This window comes from Caretta caretta, chromosome 14, assembly GCF_965140235.1.
Source record: "Caretta caretta isolate rCarCar2 chromosome 14, rCarCar1.hap1, whole genome shotgun sequence".
In the NCBI taxonomy this organism is placed as follows: domain Eukaryota; kingdom Metazoa; phylum Chordata; order Testudines; family Cheloniidae; genus Caretta; species Caretta caretta.
In genome coordinates this window covers 48,773,292-48,788,604 of record NC_134219.1, presented here as the reverse complement: position 1 = coordinate 48,788,604, position 15,313 = coordinate 48,773,292, and the positions used below count along the sequence as shown (strand labels likewise).

The 15,313-nt window shown below is 53.2% G+C and overlaps 1 pseudogene; it reads left to right on the top strand.

Annotated features, from left to right (window-relative positions):
* Window positions 1-30: 30 nt before the first annotated feature.
* Window positions 31-8,492, top strand: LOC125621396 (T-cell surface glycoprotein CD1b-3-like; annotated as a pseudogene).
* The last annotated feature ends 6,821 nt before the right edge of the window (window positions 8,493-15,313 follow it).

The following is a 15,313-nucleotide window of genomic DNA, read 5'->3' as shown; positions in this document are numbered from 1 at the left end:
CTGGGTGTGGTACTGAGGCAGGCCAATGCAATGGGGGAGAAACACCCCATCATGTCCCTGAGCAGGAAGCTGCTGCCCTGGGAGCAGGGCTATGCGGCCATAGAGAAGGCACTGGGTGGGCTCTTAACAGGCTGCAGCCGGATCTCTTTGGGGCCACTTCACTGTGTACAGGGACCACTCGCCCTGCCACAGCTGAACCAGATGAGAGGGGCCAATGCCAAGCTCCTGAGGTGGAGTCTGTCCTTCCAGGATTAAGAGGTGAGAGTGGTGCTTTGTCCCGGAGAGGGAGGCCTGAACTTCCCCAGGTCACTGGCTATGGTGACCCTGCTCAGTTCGATCTCCAAGCCGGGAGAGATGTGACTGTGACGTTCTGCGTGTAATATCATATCTCATTGACGGGTGACAGGGCCAGAAAGAGTTATTAACTCACAGACTGACGTGACCCAGGGCTGAACTGTAAAGACTGGTTAGGAAGATCTGGAAATGAAGAGAGGTTTGCAATGCAGCCGGCATGGTTAGAGAGAGAAGGGGAGCTGCGTGCTCAGGTCTTGTGATGTCAGCAAACAAGTCTTATCTATGGCTGTGGCTTTGATCCAAAGGTCAAAAAGGCGTATTAATATTTAGGAAGACACTGGAGGGAACTAGTAAGATTGTCTCTTTGTCTCTGGGAAGGTTGTGATAACCTGTGTCTGAACTGTTTAATGGAGAAATGACCCTGGGCTAATTGCCAGGATGTTTGGGAGGAGGAAATTTAAGCCGATTGTTTTCTCAGGCCAAAAGGCTGCAGGAAATGTATAAAGACCCCGGGACCTGATCCTTCTTCATCTCAGATCTGCTTTGGGGTTCAAGAGGGGGAAACCTTAAGCCATAAGGATTGAGATCCCCAGTCACTGACTGGAGCCACCCTGAATATGGACATTGGACTATAACCTGTGGACTGTTTCTAGACTCCACATTCTACAGGCCATTACCCTCTGATCCCACTGAGGATTACCAAAAGAAACTACACCATCTGCTCAAGAAACTCCCTGAAAAAGCACAGGAACAGACCTGTGCAGACACATGCCTAGGAACCCCGACCAGGGGTATTCTATCTGCTACCCAAGATCCATAAACCTGGAAATCCTGGACTCCCCATCATCTCAGGCATTGGCACCCTGACAGCAGGATTGTCTGGCTATGTAGACTCTCTCCTCAGGCCCTACGCTCCCAGCGCTCCCAGCTATCTTCGAGACACCACTGACTTCCTGAGGAAACTACAATCCATCGGTGATCTTCCTGATAACACCATCCTGGCCACTATGGATGTAGAAGCCTCTACACCATCATTCCACACAAAGATGGACTCCAAGCCTCCAGGAACACTATCCCCGATAACGTCACGGCAAACCTGGTGGCTGAACGTTGTGACTTTGTCCTCATCCATAACTATTTCACATTTGGGGACAATGTATACCTTCAGATCAGCGGCACTGCTATGGGTACCCGCATGGCCCCACAGGATGCCAACATTTTTATGGCTGATTTAGAACAACGCTTCCTCAGCTCTCATCCCCTAACGCCCCTACTCTACTTGCGCTACATTGATGACCTCTTCATCATCTGGACCCACGGGAAGGAGGCCCTTGAGGAATTCCACCATGATTTCAACAATTTCCATCCCACCATCAACCTCAGCCTAGACGAATCCACACAAGTGGTCCATTTCCTGGACACTACTGTGCTAATAAGTGATGGTCACATAAACACCACCCTGTACCGGAAACCTACTGACCTACTGACTATTCCTACCTACATGCCTCCAGCTTTCATCCAGGACACACCACACGATCCATTGTCTACAGCCGAGCTCTGCGATACAACCGCATTTGCTCCAACCCCTCAGACAGAGACAAACACCTACAAGATCTCTCTCAAGCATTCTTACAACTACAATACCCACCTGCTGAAGTGAAGAAACAGATTGACAGAGCCAGAAGAGTTCCCAGAAGTCACCTACTACAGGACAGGCCCAACAAAGATAATAACAGAACGCCACTAGCCGTCACCTTCAGCCCCCAACTAAAACCCCTCCAACGCATCATCAAGGATCTACAACCTATCCTGAAGGACGACCCATCGCTCTCACAGATCTTGGGAGACAGGCCAGTCCTCACTTACAGACAGCCCCCCAACCTGAAGCAAATACTCACCAGCAACCACGCACCACACAACAGAACCACTAACCCAGGAACCTATCCTTGCAACAAAGCCTGTTGCCAATTGTGCCCACAGATCTATTCAGGGGACACCATCACAGGGCCTAATCACATCAGCCACGCTATCAGGGGCTCGTTCACCTGCACATCCACCAATGTGATCTATGCCATCATGGGCCAGCAGTGCCCTCTGCCATGTACATTGGCCAAACTGGACAGTCTCTACGTAAAAGAATAAATGGACGCAAATCAGACATCAGGAATCATAACATTCAAAAACCTGTAGGAGAACGCTTCAATCCCTTTGAGATTTAAGGGTGCCAATTTTGCAACAGGTTTCAGAGTAGCAGCCGTGTTAGTCTGTATTCACAAAAAGAAAAGGAGGACTTGTGGCACCTTAGAGACTAACCAATTTATTTGAGCATAAGCTTTCGTGAGCTACAGCTCACTTCATCGGATGCATAAAGTGGAAAATGCAGTGAGGAGGTTTTTATACACACAGACCATGAAAAAATGGGTGTTTATCACTTCAAAAGGTTTTCTCTTCCCCCACCCCGCTCTCCTGCTGGTAATAGCTCACCTTACCTGATCACTCTGGTTACAGTGTGTATGGTAACCCCCATTGTTTCATGTTCTCTGTGTATATAAATCTCCCCACTGTATTTTCCACTGAATGCATCCAATGAAGTGAGCTGTAGCCCACGAAAGCTCATGCTCAAATAAATTGGTTAGTCTCTAAGGTGCCACAAGTCCTCCTTTTCTTTTTGCAGATACAGACTAACACGGCTGATACTCTGAAACCTGTCATTGTTATGTTGTATGTGAGCCTGTGTGAGTCTTACTGTTTTGCATGAAAGCTGTGTGTGCCTCAGTTTCCCTGTGTATTGCACCAATGTCTAGGTGGTGGGAACAAGGGGGTGTGACTGGCGGGGGCTGCTCCAGCTGTCTGCAGGGATGCTATGGCCGCCCCTTCCTAACCTGAGACCCAGGAGGGGTATGCGACCAGGTGACTCTTGGCCTGGGAAGCGGGACAAAGGCCGGAGGAGCAACGGGCTGGGCAGGGGCCAGGCAGCTGGAAGCGAGTCAGTCTCTGCTGGCTTGGGGCGCAGGGGGAGGGCCAGAGTCCTGTCTCTGGGCTCCCCTCCCCCCAAGATGGACTTGGCTGAAAGTCACTGATTTCTGTGCTAACAAGTTCTGTCGACTTATAAACCTTCTGTTTTCCTGGCTGGCTGAGAGTCCCGTCTGACTGCGGAGTCGGGGGGCAGGACCCTCTGGCTTCCCCAGGACCCCGCCTGGGCGGACTCGCTGTGGGAAGCGCACGGAGGGGCAGAGGAGGCTGAATGCTCCGAGGTCAGACCCAGGAAGGTGGAAGCTGGGTGAGCTGTGTGTCCTGCAGACAGGCTGCTCACAGGGAGGAGGCTCCCCCAGAGTCCTGACTGGCTTCATGGGGAGCAGTTCCAGAGCATCGCCCGGGGACTCCATGACAAAGAGAAACTGCAACTTACCCTTAACTCCAGCCAGGGCCGCCCCACAATCCTGCTGCCCTTGTATGGCCCAACATCCTCATGGCACCTGACATTATGTCTTTGCTCCCCCATCTCTCTATTTCTGCCCCCTCCTGGGACCTCCAGATGCCCCTCCTCATCCCCTGCCCTTCCTGTTCCAGACCCCTTCATTACCCAGGGCTCCCTCGGCGGCGAGCTGCACCCCAACGGCACCTCGAGGGGATTCGATGACACCGGAGTGAATGGGGAGGACTTTATCAGCTTCGACGCGGACGCAGGCAAATGGGTCGCTCGGCAGGGGGACAAGCTGGCGCTCTACACCCAGGACCTTCTCAACCTGGATAAGAGCACAGCCATCACGCTTCAGTTTCTCCTGAGAATGACGTGTGTCAATCAGATCAAGAGCTTTGTCCAGCATGGGAAAGAGTCTCTGGAGAGGCAAGGTGAGGCTGGACACCACACGCTGCCATGCAGCCACCTCTGGGGTGGGGTGTGTTTGCTGTTTATACAGAGATCCCGCACCCAGTGCTCCTATGCAGCCATCTCTGGGGTTGGACTGGGGGGCTGCCTATACAAAGATCCCTCACCTGGTACTGCCATGCAGCCACCTCTGGGGTGGGTTATGGGGGCTGTTTATCCAGGGACCCCTTGCCTGGTGTACAAATGCAGCTATAGCTGGGGTGGAGCACCGTAGCCATTTCATAGCCGCACTGCACAGCCGTTTAGGACAGGAAATGAAGGGGGATTCACTCACCCCTGGTAACTGCAGGGGGCAGAATTGGGGTCTGGCCAGGACAGTGGGGCCAACGCCCGACCCTGGGGGATGGAGCTAGGCTTGGCGAGTGAGTCCCTGAGGCTCAGACTGAATCGTCCCTCTCCCCCGCCCCGTCTCTCTCCCCCTGTCTCAGAGCGGCCGGTCGCCGTGGTGTTTGCCCGAGCGCCTCCCCCAGCCGGGACCCCCGCGCCGTTACTGCTGGTTTGCCGGGTCACCGGTTTCTACCCCCGGCCCGTCCGCGTGGCCTGGCTGCAGGACGGGGAGGAGGTGGGGCCGGGCGGGCAGCTGAGCTCCAGCGGGATCCTGCCCAACGCGGACCTGACCTACCAGCTGCGCAGCTCCCTGGCCGTGGGGCCGGGCGACGGGCACAGCTACGCCTGCCGGGTGGAGCACAGCAGCCTGGGGGGCCAGAGCCTGCTGATCCCCTGGGGTAGGGGCACGTCCCCAGGGGGTGGGGGTGCGGTCGTGGTCTCTGGGGGCTTTTCCTGCACCTCCTGAGTGGGACGGGGGTGGGTCCAGGCAGTGGGATTGGGGTGCAGGGAAGCAGAGCAGGTGGGTGGGGGGATGGATCATGGGGAGCAGGATGGAGGAGCTGAGGGGAACGGGACAGGACCGGGATGGGGGAGCAGAACTTGAGGAGGTGGGAAGGTGGGGGGAGAAAGGGGTGGGACTGTGGGGGAGGCAGAGGGAACAGGGTGGGGGGCTGAGGGCAGTGGGTCGGGTGGCTGGGGGGGACTGTGGCAGAGGCGGAGGGACCCGGGCCCATACTCCTGTCCCCGTTCCCAGCACAGCCCCCCCTGTTTTACAGAGCAGGGCAGGGGCTGGGGCCCCGGCCTGGCCGTGGGCATCACCCTGGGGGTTCTGGCTGTAGCCGCCGTGGCCGGGGTGCTGTGGAGGAGCAGTCGCAGGTGAGTCCTCTCCCTCTCGGGGGTGGGGGTGGGACCGTTACACCCCCTAACCCATCCCCTCTGCTCTCTCCTTCCAAGGGCGACCAGGACGTTGGACCAGGGGAGTCCAGGGCCTGAAGGGGCGACACCAGCGCAGGCGTGGGCATTGGCCCCTCTCCTGGCGACTTGGACCTGTGCCCTGCTCTAAGCGATTTGTCCTGAATTGATACTGTTGCCGGCACCCAGTGCCAGAGGCAAGCGGCAGCAGGGGTTCGCTGCCCGGTGTGCGTCACCCAATAAACACAATGGGGTGGAGAAGCAGAAAGGTTTATTTGGAGCTCCAAAGAAGGTGCAGGGAGAACAGAATCTCAAATCCTGCCCAGGGAGCCGGCAGAGTCACATACCTTTCTACTCCTCATCTCTGTTGCATTACACATCAGCCAAGTAAACTGCTTCGCCTTACATGGGTTACAACAATACTTTTTCCGGCAACCTTTAACGAGCATTTTAGCAATTCAAAACAACAGCACAGCCTGCTTAGCCTTGCGATTAACGAGGCAAATAAGCGGTTATGGCCTTGTAGCTGATTCCTGCCGTTATCCTAACGTGACGCCAGCTAAACCTGCACAGAACAGCTCTGTCTGCAGCTGCAGTATTATGTTGGGAGTGCAAGGGCTTTCTCAGGCCAGCCAGGACTGAATTCTGTGAAGGGGGGTTGAGCAAAGAGACTGCCTCGACACTCATGGCCTTCCATCCCCTCGGCTTACCTAGTGGCCATGCCCTGGGACCCCAACAATACTCTCAGTTGTGTCCCGCCAAAGGCCGCATTGTTACAAGGGCGTAGTCGTGCTGGATCCACAGAACCAGGTCAATTAAGCTCTGGATCAGAACCCCACGCTATCCAAATTTGAATTTTGGTATTGTTGGTTAAAGTTCAGTAACCATAAGCCAGAAGGAAGGTGCTGAAAGGGAGGAAAGGGCTCGTAGGGGGCGTATGGAACTGCTGGCTGCTGAGGAGAGGGTTCAAGAGATGCAACAAGAAACTGCCAGACTTCAGCTCCAGGTCAAAAAAGCAAGGGAACAACAGCAGAAACTATCCCCTTGAAAGTCCAGTTTCTATCAATGTTGGCATGTTGTATTATCCTGAGCAGTTGTCTGTGTTGAACCAGTTTTGCTACAGCCAGGGAGAGGGTGACTCTAACCTGGGAAAGGAGGCAAATAGCTGTTTGTCTGTGAATGAAGTTTCTGAATGTCTGTCTAATGTCTCAGAAGTGAATCTGGAATTAGATCAAGCATGGAAAGATCTCATTGGTCAGGACAATGTTTCCCAGGAGCAGATTAAAGTGGATGGTCAGGGTGAAGCCCTAACTGAGGAAGGAAAGGGGAGATTTTTGATGGGTGGTGGATTGTGGGCACGTACAGCTTGTAAAAGTGAACCTCAAAAGGGTGACTGTGGTTTGCTGGAAGTAGCTCCGTGTAGTGTGGAGAACAGCAGGTTACGTGGTAAGGAAGCTGCCCCACTTTCCCAGTATTTGTCTGGAACCAGCCCTGGGTGCTGGGATGAGGGAGAGGAGGACAAGGAAATTTTGGAGGAGCCTAGGCAGCCTTGTGAGCTGATGGCTGTGTCCAGTCAGCAGGGTGGGAAGGCGAGGAGAGTGGAAGATGAGTGTCCCTGGACCTTACCTGTTAGCTGGGTGGAGAATTGGGACAGTGAAGGAAACGTGCCTGTGTCTGTCAGGGGTATTGACTTGCCTATGGAGGGAGCTACCCTGATCTCCAAGCAGTTGTCTGTGACCACCCTTGTGTGCTGGGACCAGGGGAAAGAGATCCCAAGCTGTGTGTCTGGTAAAGGAGAAAGTGTGTCCGGCTCTTCTTTGTCTGTGGAGCAGACAGAAGGGGCCTTTCAGCCTGTGATGGTTGATGGTCGTGCAGTTGTCTCAGAGCTGGTTCTGGATTCAGCTAAAGCCCAGGAAGGGAAGGGTCCTAAGTTTGTGTCTGCTCAGGAGAATGGCCCTGTAACTAGGTCACATCCAGTTAGTGTCTATGTAAAATCCCAGAGACCAGACAATTCTGGTTCTTGTATTTTGCCTGTTGCTTGTGTGTTGTTGGGAAAGGGTGTCGCAACTCTGTCTAATCAGGGTGAGATCCTAGCCAGGGCACAAGGAGACCATGAAGGTGATTTGGTTGAGTTACCCACTAACAGTGTGGAAACTTGCAACAAGGAGGAAAGTTGCAGAGGGAAAGAGGATACCTCTAACCTTTTATCTAGTAAGTCTATGAGCTTGCCTGAAAGGAGGTGGTGTAAAAATCATCTGGATGGGCCAGAGGTGATTCTGGATGTAAGTGAGACCCAGAAAGAGTCTGTTGTTGCTCAGAAAAATATTCCTTTAGGGCAAGCCTGAGGTGAAGAGGGTAAGGGCAGAATTTCTGTAAGGGGTGAATTGTTGCTCGAAGAAGCTCCTAAGGAAAATAATCCTCATGGTACTTTTGCAAGCAGTTTGCTGCAGCTGAAGGGTGTGAAAGTGATTTAATCAAGGAAGTTTCAGTTCCTAACAGCCAGAAATGTTCTGTTGTGAATGGATCCACTGACTTTCCTGTTGAAGGATCCAGTGTGGAGAGCTTTGAGGAGGTCTCAGATGGGATGAAAGCTGTTTAGAAAGTTAAACAGTCCTATAACCAAGTGGCTGTGTTTGGCCAGCTTGTTGGGGAGACCAGGTTGTTGAGGGAGGAATGTCTCCATGCTGGTTCTGTGAGTGAACAGTATGTGGCCCAGGTTCAGAGGGAAGACTGGGGAGCTGAGTCTGCAGAGCAGAACAGCTGGGCAGTTAATCTCTGGAGAATGCAGGGAAGGGCAGGTCAACTCTCACCTCTCGACACTTGGGATCTGACTTGTAGTCTCTCAGTGGACTTAACGTATAATACCATGTGGAAGCAGAGGTTGGTAATGGAAGGACAACAGAACCTTGCATCTAACATGCCAGTGAAAATGGATGGTATATCTTTAAGACAGAGTCCAGCCTTGGAATTGGTAACAGTTGAGAACCTGAAAACCAGTAAAGAGGCTAGTGGGTGTGTTGATGAACATTACCTGGCTGACAGAGGGAGAAAGACTTGCTAATAGCTGGTTTCAGAGGAACAGCCGTGTTAGTCTGTATTCGCAAAAAGAAAAGGAGTACTTGTGGCACCTTAGAGACTAACCAATTTATTTGAGCATGAGCTTTCGTGAGCTACAGCTCACTTCATCAGATGTTTACCGTGGAAACTGCAGCAGACTTTATATACACACAGAGAATATGAAACAATACCTCCTCCCACCCCACTGTCCTGCTGGTAATAGCTTTTATAGAGGTATTGTTTCATATTCTCTGTGTGTATATAAAGTCTGCTGCAGTTTCCACGGTATACATCTGATGAAGTGAGCTGTAGCTCACGAAAGCTCATGCTCAAATAAATTGGTTAGTCTCTAAGGTGCCACAAGTACTCCTTTTCTTTTTGCTAATAGCTGTTAGCACAGAGAGCACACCCAATGGATTCTGTTAAGCAAGAGAAATCAGGGTTTGATCCTTCAGGGCAAGGAGGAAAGAGAGAACTTAATTTTGCAAAGGGAAGCCACAGGGTAACCCTAAAGGGCCCAAACCCCAATGGCATTGGGCCAAAGGCGTGGCAGAACAAACATGATTGTAGATGGACACTTGCATATTGCACACCACCACATTGCTTTCCCGGCTAAATGCCAAGATCCCTGTACTATGGACTACATTAATGTTATTAAGATAATGTTGAAATAAGAAACGGTACAGAGTTCAAGCATAGAAGTTTCTGGTTGTCAAGGGGATAAGGTACAGATTATCAAGGGGTGCAAAATTCGATTTAGGAGCTGGTGGAGTAGGGATTACATAATAATCTGCAATCTCCCCGACTGGGGGTAAAAGTTTAACTGGTCAAAGTACAGACATTGAGATATGGGGGTAAGTTATCCACATAACAGCTATGTTCAGGGGCGGAGTATAGTGAGTGGATACGATGGTGGGGATGGGTCTACCCTCATTTGGTGGGATTTAATGTTCAGTGGGTTTACGGTTCCAGTTCATACGGTCCAATGGGGAAAGCCTCTCAGTCCCTTTCCCACAGTGGGTGCACGATGTCGTACCGGCTCACTCCTCCTGGTGCTGTCGGTGGCTGGTGATGTGCTCGATGTAGATGTCCCTGGACCATCGGATGGTGTCCGAGACCATGAGGCGCCGCATGAGCCGTGCGTAGCGTCGACTGAGCCCGCAGGTCCGCAGCACACGCTCGTTGCACGGGTCCCAAGTGCCCAGGGCTCCGACGATCAGGGCGTCCAGCTGCACCTTGTAGCCCTTTGCTCTCAGGGTGTCAGCCAGAGGGGCGTATTTTTCCAGTTTCCGAGCTCGGGCTTCTCGGAAGGCCGGGGTCCTGTTCTCGAAGGGGACCGTGATGTCGATGAGGATGATCTTTTTCTGGGCCTCGTCGGTGACAACCACGTCGGGTCGCAGCGGGCTGTCAGTGCCGGGGATGGCGCAGTTCACAGCGACCTCCCCCAGGCGCGGTGCAATGGCTTTCACCAGGCGGTTCTGGATGGCGTTGTGGTGCAGCTGCCAGGCTCTGGAGTGGGGCTTGCAGCTGCACAGGACGTGGGGCAGGGTCTCGTTGGAGTAGCCGCACTTCCTGCAACGCTTGTCTCGGTTCCCGTGGCGGACGGCTCCGTTGAGCGGGACGCAGTTGAGCCAGGCGCGGTGGATCTACACTGGCTCACTATTAATTGGGTTCCAATCATTTGTCAGAGCTTGTATGGATAAAGTAGCTATGTTCTTTAGCTCTTGGCAAGATCACATGACACCTACAGGAACCATGCTGCAAGAGCAGATCCAATCCACTGTTGTTCTAACCAAGTTTTACCTTGAGTAAAGAGATTCAATCATGTTATTGAACATGACTTTGATAAATCATTTCTGTTGTACACTGGTACGGCCTCTAACCCAAAACTTGCTGTAGTAAGACAGAACCAAGGAGGGGGAGCTCTTGGGATGCAGTCAGTGATGTTTGTGTCATCCCTTCCTGCATCAATTTTGCGTTGGGGGTGTGACGTTATCGACACGAACTGGGACCATATAGATCATTGTTGCAACCAAGGTCCCGTAGTGGCACCAAATCTTGTACAAAGGAGGTCAAATAAGGTGCCTATGAAAAGGTTATGATTTGCTGGTTATGATTATGCTATCTGGATGCATGTATCATTTTTGTATTTAAAGTTATAAGTACAGTGGAGTGGCATCTTACGCAGGGGTTAGGTTCTAACATCAGCGCGTAAGGCGAAAATCACGTATAGTCAAAATTACTCTTGAAAATCCCTTAAATCGCCCATAAAGTACAGTATACTGTACATGGTTTTGTGTCTACAACCCTGTACAGTAATATGTATAAATGTATAATGTATACAGTAATGTACATTGTATAATAAAGAGTACATATGCAAATATAATTTTACAGTGCTGTACACACTCCGATGATTAGTCTTCCTCTTTCCCTGACAACACTATTGCGGGGTCGTCAGGGCTTGATGTCGATCCAGGAGACAGCGGTGACGGAGAGCTTGGGTGACGGAGAGCGAGTCGTAGACGAAGTGGTTGGCTCCGGTTCAGCTCGAGAAGTTGATTGCGTAGTCTTGTCTGCTGCTGGTTGTTTTTCCTTGAAAACCATGGTGATTGGCAACTGTCGCTATTGTCTCTTGAGCTGCTCAAACATTTCTTGGTACGGTCTCAAATCATCCGTAATACGATGTGTGATTTTGAGGCTTAGTTCCATAGAGGGATTGCATTCACAAATTAAATCATTCAGGTGTTTTGCTGCTTGGAACACGTCAGCAAATTGATGAAGATTCCAATTTGCTGGCTCTTCCTGTTCATCGTCATCATCTTCGTCTTCTGTAGACCGTTTAATCAGTTCCTCTAACTCTTTGTTAGTCAATGTTTCTCTATGGCTCTCAATTAATTCTTCAATTTCTTCCTCAAGGATGTCGACGAAGCCATCACCACCCACTTGCCTGGCCACCTGAACAATGCGTTTCACTTCTTTGTCAATGGTCGGGAAACCCTTAAAATCATTCACACATTCTTTCCATCGGTTTCGCCAACGTGCATTGACTGTTTCAGGCTTGATTGCATCCATTGCCTGTTTAATGTGAGTGATGCAATCGGCAATGTTGAAGGACTTCCAACACTCCATCACGTGAAGACTGGGATCAGCATCCATAGCACTACGTATCCGTGAGAACGTAAGCCTAGTGTACGTGGCCTTGAAACAGTGAATCACGCCTTGGTCAAGAGGATGGAGGTGGTATGGGGGGGAGAAAGATGATGTCAGCGTTGTTATGCGCAAACCGGAGTGCCGCAGGGTGGCCAGGAGCATTATCTACAATCAGGAACACTTTAAAGTCCAGTCCTTTCTCTTCGCGGTACCGCTTGACCTCCGGAATGAAACACTTGTGGAACGAATCCAGAAAGAATGCTGCCCTCACCCAAGCCTCCTTTTTATTTGATTGCCAGAACACAGGCAGATTTTTGTTTTTGCCTTTTAGGGCACAGGGATTTCCAGCCCTGTAGAGCAAGCCCAGCTTTATTAAATACCCAGCTGCATTGCCACAAAACAACACAGTCACACGGTCTTGAGCTGCTTTGAAGCCAGGGGCTTGTTCTTCTGATTTCGAAGTGTAAGAGCGGTTGGGCGTTTTTTCCAGAAGAGTCCAGTCTCGTCTGCATTAAAAACTTGTTCCGGAAGAGAGCCCTTTGCTTCTGTGATATTCTTTAATTGTTCGGGGGAGGCTTTTGCTGCCTCTTCATTGGCAGATGCAGCTTCGCCAGGAGTTTCACCAGTCGTCTGCACGTTTTTGAGGTTGAAGTGGCTTGTGTTTAGAGGCCTGTGACGTTATTGACATAATCTGGGACCGTATAGATCATCATTGCAACCAAGCTCCTGGAGTGGCACCAAATCTTATATAAAGGGGGTCAAATAAGGTGTCTCAGACGAGGTTACGGTTTGCTGGTTATGATGATGCTGTCTATCTGTGTGCATCATTTTTGTAGTTAAAGTTATGAATATTGGCTCTCTACTGTCTGTAGTTCAAACTTATGCTCTGCTTCTGGGGGACACCCCAGACAAGTTGGTGTCAGCTCTGCCTAGTCCATTCAGGACCATCAGCGATACAAGTGACCCACTGAGAGAAGGCAGACACGCCTGGGGACTCAGCCAGGCAGGCAGGGACCTGCCTATGGAGAGAACTCTGAGGTGTTTCCAGGCCATGGGATGGGCAGCTTGTCCTTGGGACACAGAAAGCAGAGACCACACGGCAAGAGACTATAAAACACTGCTGCAGCTCCTCCAGCTGGTCTTCAGTCCTGCTTCTGACCTCTGGAGGGACTTGGCTACCCTGAAGCTTTAACCCAAGGACTGAAAGACCCATCCCCGCTGGGGATGTTCTCCAGAGACTTGATTTGAACCTGCCGTTTATTCCATCCCTGCTGCAAGCCTGAACCAAGAACTTGGCCAAGACTGTGTGTCATTGATTTCATTTCTCCAATTCTAGCTCTCGTCTCTATCTTTTTCCTTTTATGAATAAACCTTTAGATTTTAGATTCTAAAAGGTTGGCCACAGCGTGATTTGTGGGTAAGATCCGATTTGTATATTGACCTGGCTCTGGGGCTTGGTCCTTTGGGATCGAGAGAACCTTTGTTCTTTTACTGGAGGATTGGTTTTCATAACCACTCATCCCCATCAACGAGGGGCACTGGTGGGGATACTGGGAAACTGGAGTGTCTGAGGGAATTGCTTGGGTGACTTGTGGTTAGCCGGTGGGGTGAGACCAAAGTCTGCTCTGTCTGGCTGGTTTGGTTTGCCTTAGAGGTGGAAAAGCCCCAGCCCGGGGCTGTAACTGCCCTGCGTGAAGCACTTTGTCCTGACCTGGCGCTCTCAGTTGGGTCCTGCCAGGGCCATGTTGTACAAAAAATACGTATCTTTAAACACGAGGCTCACACTCAGCGCGGCGAGATGCTCACACTGTGAGAGGCGCGCGGGAACTGAGGGAACAGCAGATTCACGTCTCCCATCTCACGCTCGCTCCGGGGCATATGCTCGTCGAGAGGAATGGTGGGCGGAATCGCCCGCACGGTTTATCTTGTTCTTTTTCTTTGCTGAGCGCGTATAGTTAAATGCGCGTCAGTTCCGTGCGCGTACGATGCGACTCCACTGTGTTGGCTCCGGCCTGTCTGCAGTTCACACTTGTGCTCTGCTTCCGGGGGACACCCCAGACGGCTTGGCGTCAGCACTGCCTAGCCTGCCTACGGCCCGTTAGGGACCGTCAGCGACACACCGGACCCACTGCGAGAAGGCAGACACGCCGTGCGGCTCAGCCAGGCAGGCGGGGACCTGCCTATGGACAGGACTCTGAGGCCTCCAAGCCAGTGCTGAGCAGCTTGTGTTTGGGACAAAGGAAGCAGAGACTCTTAGTCGTGTCCCGTCAGAGGCTGCTTCGTTATGGGACCTTGGGGCTGGATCTGTGCCTGGCTCCAGAGCTGAGGGCCCCGCGGGCTGGTCTGGATCAAAATGCTGGGAGATCGGGGCCCTGGGTCGAGGGTCGGATTCTCCTCCCTCTGGGACGTTCAGGGGATGTTGGACACTTGGGGGCACCGTGGGATCACTCAGGATGGAGCCGGCGCTGGCCTGTGCCATTCAATAAACCCTTCAGGGCGGGGCTGCCCAGCGGGCCCCACCGGGGGCTGTAGGAGCCAGGGCCTGGGTGCAGGGGTGAGACCCGGCTACATACACCAAGGCGGTGGGCGCGGTTCCCCGCACTCTGCACTGGGCGCTCGTGGCCAGCCATGGCCTCGGCATCCTTTTCAGTCTCCTCTAGGCCCCTCCATCAGTGCTGGCGGTCCCGGCTCCCGGCAGGGCAGGCGCCCCGGGTCTTCTCGGCTGGGGCGTCGCTGCCCATCCGTCAGCGCCCTTGGCACGAACGCCGCTGGGAGCCGTTTGCACTGTGACGGGCGTTTCCCAGTAGGTCACTTACAGCCCAGGTTACGGTGTGTCTAGCACGGGGGGCCTGGGTTCCTCCAGCCCTCTGCCAAGGGGAGCCCAGGCCCAGATTCCCCGCAGCCCACCTGACCACACCCCCTGGAGCCTCTGTTCCCGCCGGAGCCAGTCACCTGCCTTCAGGTAGGTGAGGAGTCAGCCCCAGCACGAAGCCCCCGACCCCCGTCAGCATCGGGCTCCTGGCAGAGTCAGGCTGCGCTGCTGGGAAAACAGGAGCTCAAGGGGTTCGGTCTCAGCCCGGCCTCCCGTTCCCCTTCTCACGTCCCAGCTCTCTGCCCCAGGGCGGGGCGGGGCAGGGTGGGGCTCTGACCCAGGCTCATCCCCCCAGGGGTGCCCCTGCAGGCTCAGGGGTGGCCCCACACCCAGAGGCTCTTACCCCACGCTGCCCATCACCCCAGGGATTGGGCACCCCCAGCCCAGGGGCCAGTGAGCACCAGGGCTGGGCAGAGTCAGCAGTCGCCAGGCAGAGCCGGGCTCAGCTGCCCCCTTCCCAGGGAGTGGGGGGACCCAGGTCCCCGCAGCAGCAGATGGAGCAGGATGCGCCAAAGCCCCTCTGCCCCGGGAGTGTGGGGGTAAATTTAACCTTTTTGGCCACCCGACCCCCCCAAGAGTCTTCCAGCCCCGGGGCTCAGAGCTCCTTGCGGGGCTGGTCATTGTCCCATTGCACAGAGGGGCAGCAGGTTGGGGGGCTGTGGGAGACCCCTCCGAGGAGAGGGGGGCGATACCCCAGAGCGCTGGCCCAGCCTGTCGCTGATGCCGAGCCCTCAGGGATCCTGCAGGACCTCTGACCTGCAGAGAAAGGAGCGAGGCCCCGGTGGTGGGGGCTGGCTCGAGGGGCAGCGACT